Source organism: Leopardus geoffroyi, chromosome D3 (genome assembly GCF_018350155.1).
Source record: "Leopardus geoffroyi isolate Oge1 chromosome D3, O.geoffroyi_Oge1_pat1.0, whole genome shotgun sequence".
Classification (NCBI taxonomy): Eukaryota; Metazoa; Chordata; class Mammalia; order Carnivora; family Felidae; genus Leopardus; species Leopardus geoffroyi.
In genome coordinates, this window is record NC_059339.1 from 26,189,737 (window position 1) to 26,195,736 (window position 6,000).

The following is a 6,000-nucleotide window of genomic DNA, read 5'->3' on the forward strand; positions in this document are numbered from 1 at the left end:
GTGAAGAATATCCTGCAGAGGAAGCACCCCAAATTCATGAGTTGTAACTTCGGGAGGAGGTCAAGAAGGAAAAAACATTAGGCACAGAGGACACAAGGAACTCCAGCATTTTCTGGAATGTTGTGATTTGATTCAAAAGGATTTAAATGCCCCTGGAACAAAATGCAAAAAGGATAAATAAATAAATTAAATAAATAAATAAATAAACAAACAAATAAATAAATGGTTAGTAGGAGTACCTCTCTCTCTTATCCCACAACCACCCGGTTCCCTTTCCTTGAGACAATCATTATAACCAATTTTTCATGCATTCTCTAGGAAAATGCTATGTGTTTGCAAATACTATACAGAAACACTTTAGCTTTCGAAAAGGAAATATTAGTATGTTGTTGGCGGTCTTAAAAATGGATTTTAAAAATACATTTCAAGATTACATTAAAAATTATTTTTCAGGAACAAACAAGTGCTCAACACCAGAAAAATCTTTTGATACAATTCATCAGATTAACAAATTAAAGTAAAATACTACAAAATAGGTGCAGAAAAAGCATTTGACAAAACTTAACATCCATTCGTGAGGAAAGACTCTCAGCAAAGTAGGAAGAGAAGGGAACTCTGTCAGTCTGATAAAGACCATTTATGAGGAGCACCTGGGTAGCTCAGTTGGCTAAGCATCCCACTCTCGATTTCAGCTCAGGTTACGATCTCACAGTTTGTGAGTTTGAGCCCCACATTGGGCTCTGTGCTGTGTCAGTGTGGATCCTGCTTGGGATTCTTTCTCCTCTCTCTGACCCTACCCCACTCATCCTTGCTGTCTCCCAAAATAAATAAACAGACTTAAAAAATTAAAAAAATATTTTTAAAGAGCATTGATGAAAAACTTGCAACCGATATTATATTGACGGTTAGAGATTAAATGCTTTCCCTCAAAGATCAGACCCAAGACAAGGATGTTCACTCTTGCCACTCCTATCCAACACTGTATTGGATTTTCTGCCAAGGCAATAAGGCAAGAAAAAGAAATACGAGGCATTTGAAAGAGGTGCAGAAAAAAACTCTTCCTAATAGCAACAAAATTGTAAAGAACTCAGGAAAGAATTTAACTAAAATGGGGAAGATGGAAAAAGTGAAATAAAAATATTGAGGGGCCCAGAATAAATCGTGAATAATGACAACGTATGCAAAATTCATGGATGTGAAGAGACAACATCATAAAGATGACAGATTCCCCTAGTGATCTTTAAAATTGAAGCAATTTTTAATGAAAATCCCAGTGTTTTCAGTGCAACAAGATACATTGGTCACCAAGGTTATATAGAAAAGCAAAGGGCCAAGAAGGCTGGAGATCAAATGAAGCTACCTAATAAAAATTGAGCGAAAGGTACAAGCAGGCAAGGCGTGCAAGAGGGAACAAAATGGCCAAGAAACCCAGGGCAAGGTGCTGTGATGCCCATTCATCAGGGGAATACAGAGTAAGTCCCGGGGGATGCCATCTTGCATTCATCATGCTGGCACATGTTAAAACGCCAACTGATGCCAAGTGTCAGAGAGACTGTGGGGTCCTAGGTGCTCTTGCACACTGGGCAAGTATAAATGAGCACAACAGGTGAGCGCACACACTCGTCCCTGCCATCCAGCTTCCTGGCATGGGTTCTAGGGCACGGATTTTCAGACTGGGGGGTCTCATTGACGGGTCTAAAATGAATAAAGTAAGTCGTGACCACGATTGAAGACAATGAAACAGAATGAATGACAATAGAAATGATGAGAGTATTTCTTTCTTTTGAAGTTTGTTTCATTTAAAAAAATGTTGATTTGTTTATTTTTGCGAGAGAGAGGGCACACACATGCATGCACGAGCTGGGGAGGAGCAGAAAGAGAGAGAGGGAGAGAGAATCCCAAGCAGCCTCCACGGTCAGCACAGAGCCCAGCATGGGGCTTGAACTCATGAACTGTGAGATCATGACCTGAGCCGAAATCAAGAGTCAGATGCTTAACTGACTGAGCCACCCAGGTGTCTCTTAAGTTTATTTCTTATGTGTTGTTTTTTTTTTTCCCAAGTAAACTCTGTGCCCAGTGTGGGGCTCAAACTCATGACCCTGAGAACAAGAATCACATGCCTCACCAAACTGAGCCAGCCAGGCACCCCTATGAGAGTATTTCTGACAGTGTCTTATACTGTATGTTTGTGTGCATGTGTGTGCTGCACAGCTGCCTCTGTAAAATCCATTTCTGATAGTGGGTGGCAGGCAGGTAAGTCTATAAGCCTTTGCCCTAGAGACGTTTTCAGAGTGGGAAAAGAAGGCACATTGGGACATGTGCAAAATTGGAGGCGACAAACATTCAAGAGGAAAATGCAGACAAAAATTCGAACAAAGCAAAATGTGACAGCAGTTACGGTATGAGGCAGAGCTAAATGTATCAACGTGGATGAATCTCCAAGATACAATATTGAGCTGGAAAAGCAAACTGCAGATTGGCATGTGAAACATAACATAAAGTGTGAACTCGTGCAAATAATACGGTATACCGTTGAGGGAATATTGTGTGTGTGTGTGTGTGTGTGTATACATATATATATATATATATATATATATATAATATAGAACTATATTCCATATGCATGCATATATACATATATATTTGGGGGAAATATATACATTAACGTGTGTTAATAAATGTATTGATACTGAAGTCTTGTGTGGCAATGATTAATACAAATTCAGGGTAGTGGTTATTTTGGGGGAAGGAGGCAAGAGGGGAGGGGAATGGAATTAGGGAGGGGCACATTGTGATATTTTATTCCTTTATAAAGATAAAAGGAAAAAAGCAAAATGTTAAGATTAGCTGAAGGTGGGTGGCAGGCACATAAATGTGTGTGCTATTATTCTCTATGAATGTCTGAATTATGACACATTTATACATTAGAAAAGGCAATTTGAGGGGCACCTGGGTGGCTCAGTTGGTTAAGTGTCCAACTTCAGTTCAGGTCACGATCTCGCAGTTTGTGAGTTTGAGCCCCGCGTCGGGTTCTGTACTGACAGCTCAGAGCCTGGAGCTTGCTTCAGATTCTGTCTCCCTCTCTCTCTGACCCTCCCCTGCTCACACTCTGTCTCTGTCTGTTTTTCTCTCAAGAATAAATAAACATTAAAAAAATTATAGGGGCGCCTGGGTGGCGCAGTCGGTTAAGCGTCCGACTTCAGCCAGGTCACGATCTCGCGGTCCGTGAGTTCGAGCCCCGCGTCAGGCTCTGGGTCAGGCTTTGAGCTGATGGCTCAGAGCCTGGAGCCTGCTTCTGATTCTGTGTCTCCCTCTCTCTCTCTCTGCCCCTCCCCCGTTCATGCTCTGTCTCTCTCTGTCCCCAAAAAAATAAACGTTGAAAAAAAAAATTTTAAAAATTATTAAAAAAAAAGAAAAGGCAATTTGATCAGGTAAGATGAACTTTGGCTTTGAAAGTTTGGGTTGTGGGTTTCCAACATGACTTGAGCTATTTGAAGATTTGCAAGAACACAGCTGTTTCAACTGTGTTCCAACTAACTGTGAGGCTCCCAGTAGCCCCTGTAGGGCAAATAAAAGTTGGGAAGCTTTGCTCTGGTAAATATCAGGATAAGCCTGCATCAGAAATTGTAGGGAATGAGTTTATAGATTGAAATAGATTTATCACACTGGATGGTGCACTTTGCTTGGTTAGAAAATACAATGAGTGATTCTATCTGTCCAGAAAGCAGAACCACCCTTGCATGTTATCAAATGTTGAATGTGTTTCGGAACAAATCTAAATCACCTTGAGCTGATCCAATAAAGGGCCGAGCTAACACCTATTTAGCCTTTGAACAGACGGTGAACTTCCTGCTTATCGTGCAAATAGCTAGAACCAGGCTTGAGCCTGCTGCTTGTGAAGCCTGGGGAGAGCTTGCTCTGTAGAGTGGAGTAAGTGAATTAATTAAAACTTCTTCCCCAAACCATCACCTGTTTCTGCCACTGCCTGCCACTGGGTCACCTGGCATTGGATCTGGCTCATTACCTACCTCTGGAGTACTCCATTCATTCCATGTTCTCTGGAAGCTTTGGAATAGCTTTGGCTGGGCGTGGAAGGTAGGTAGGTGTGAGAACCGAGAATTCTCCGAGATGGGAAGACAGACATAAGAAGCATGGCCAGGTTCATAAGGCCAGCCCTCTACATAAGAATCAGCCCTCTACAAAACCTGGAATAGAATGCAACCACTAAATGAATTAGTTCATGTCGTGACAGCATGCTTCCTGTCCCAACTCTAAGAGCCTTTCTTGGCGGTAAGAGATTATGATCATTATATGTTTCCTTTTTTTATTTTATTTTATTTTATTTGAGAGAAAGAGAGAGAGTGAGAGAGAGAGAGAGAACGAGCAGGGGAGGGGGGCAGAGGGAGAGAGAGAATCTCAAGCAGACTCCATGGCCAGTGCAGAGCCTGACGTGGGGCTCAGTCCCACGACCATGAGAACATGACCTGTGCCAAAACCAAGAGTTGGATGCTCAACGAACTGAGCCATCTAGGCAGCCCTAGGCTTCTATTTTTTGCACCTAGATTGTTTAGCAACCAGTACACCATGGTGAGAATCATCAGAATGGATGGGGACTACAAGGTGGGCATGACCCTATCAACGAACGCTAAGCCACATCAGCCCCAGACCAAGTGGTATAGAAACGTAATCTTCATGAAATTTCATGTAGGTTGCATCCTAGCCCGAGAGCAGCCATATCCTGAAGTTCCAGGATATGGAGAAACTTCCTCCCTTCTGAACCCACCTTTTCTACCTTTTCACCTTTTCAACTTCCCCATGGAGGGAAGTTGTACTGCTCGTCAACTAGTTCTAAACTCTGCAAAGCCAACTGGGAAGACAATTCATTTATCGAACGCCTAATTGTGGAACATGTACTATGTGCTATACTCATTGCGTATATGGAAATGGTTGAGTGCTGGCAGCCCATGCAGAAAATCCGGCACAAAAATGTGTTCGGCGTGGAACTTCGTGGGTTTTAAAATTGCCCACATTTAAAAATTAGGAGACAGTACGTAAAATTCTGGTTTCCCAGCTTCTCTTGAAAAATGGCAACGTCTGGTCACCACGGGGGCCAGATGACTGCAAAACAGCAAACTGGCTGGCAGGTGGTTTGCTCTAGTCTCCTCCCACTCCCTATTGTTCCCCAACACCAAGGACAACTGTCACTTGCCACCATCATTGACTCTGCACCGTGTGTGTGTGTGTGTGTGTGTATAAAAAAGTGAAGAAATTATTCTCTGTGTGTGTGTATAAAAAAGTGAAGAAATTTTTCTCTGTGTGTGTGTGTGTGTGTATAAAAAAGTGAAGAAATTTTTCTCTGTGTGTGTGTGTGTGTGTGTGTATAAAAAAGTGAAGAAATTATTCTCTGTGTGTGTGTATAAAAAAGTGAAGAAATCTTTCTCTGCTTCCGTGTCTCTGTCAAAAGTGGGAAAACAAAAGCCAGACCAAGAGGGCTGAATGGTTTTTATTAGCCTTGGCCCCTTGCCTTGTTTATGTTACCTGACATGTTCTGTAGGCACTCCCAGAACACAATGATGCCGAAAGATAAAATAAATAAAAAATAAAAGTAAAATGAATGTCTGCCTCAGGGAACTTGCAGGAGTTAGATTAAACTTGACAACTCTGAGAATCCACCCCTGCCCTGTGCCACCACCGCCCCCAAGACCTGGTAGCAGGTGGAGGGAAAGAAGGAAGGGTGAATGCAAAGGGAAGGAACAAGCTTGGCACATTTCGAAGGTGCTAAGAAGCCCACGTGACTGGGGCAGAGAAGAGGGAGCATGGGGTGGGGGGACGAGTTTGGAGAGCAGGCTCAGGCCTCTTCAGCCACGGGAAGGAGCTCAAGTTTTGTTCTAAGCGGCCCGCCATGGGTCCTGCTTGACACTTGCAAGGGCTCTTGAACAAGTCTTTGCTGTCGACGAGCCCCGTGTCAGTTGGGGTAGGTGGGGATGGCAGCAACATCAG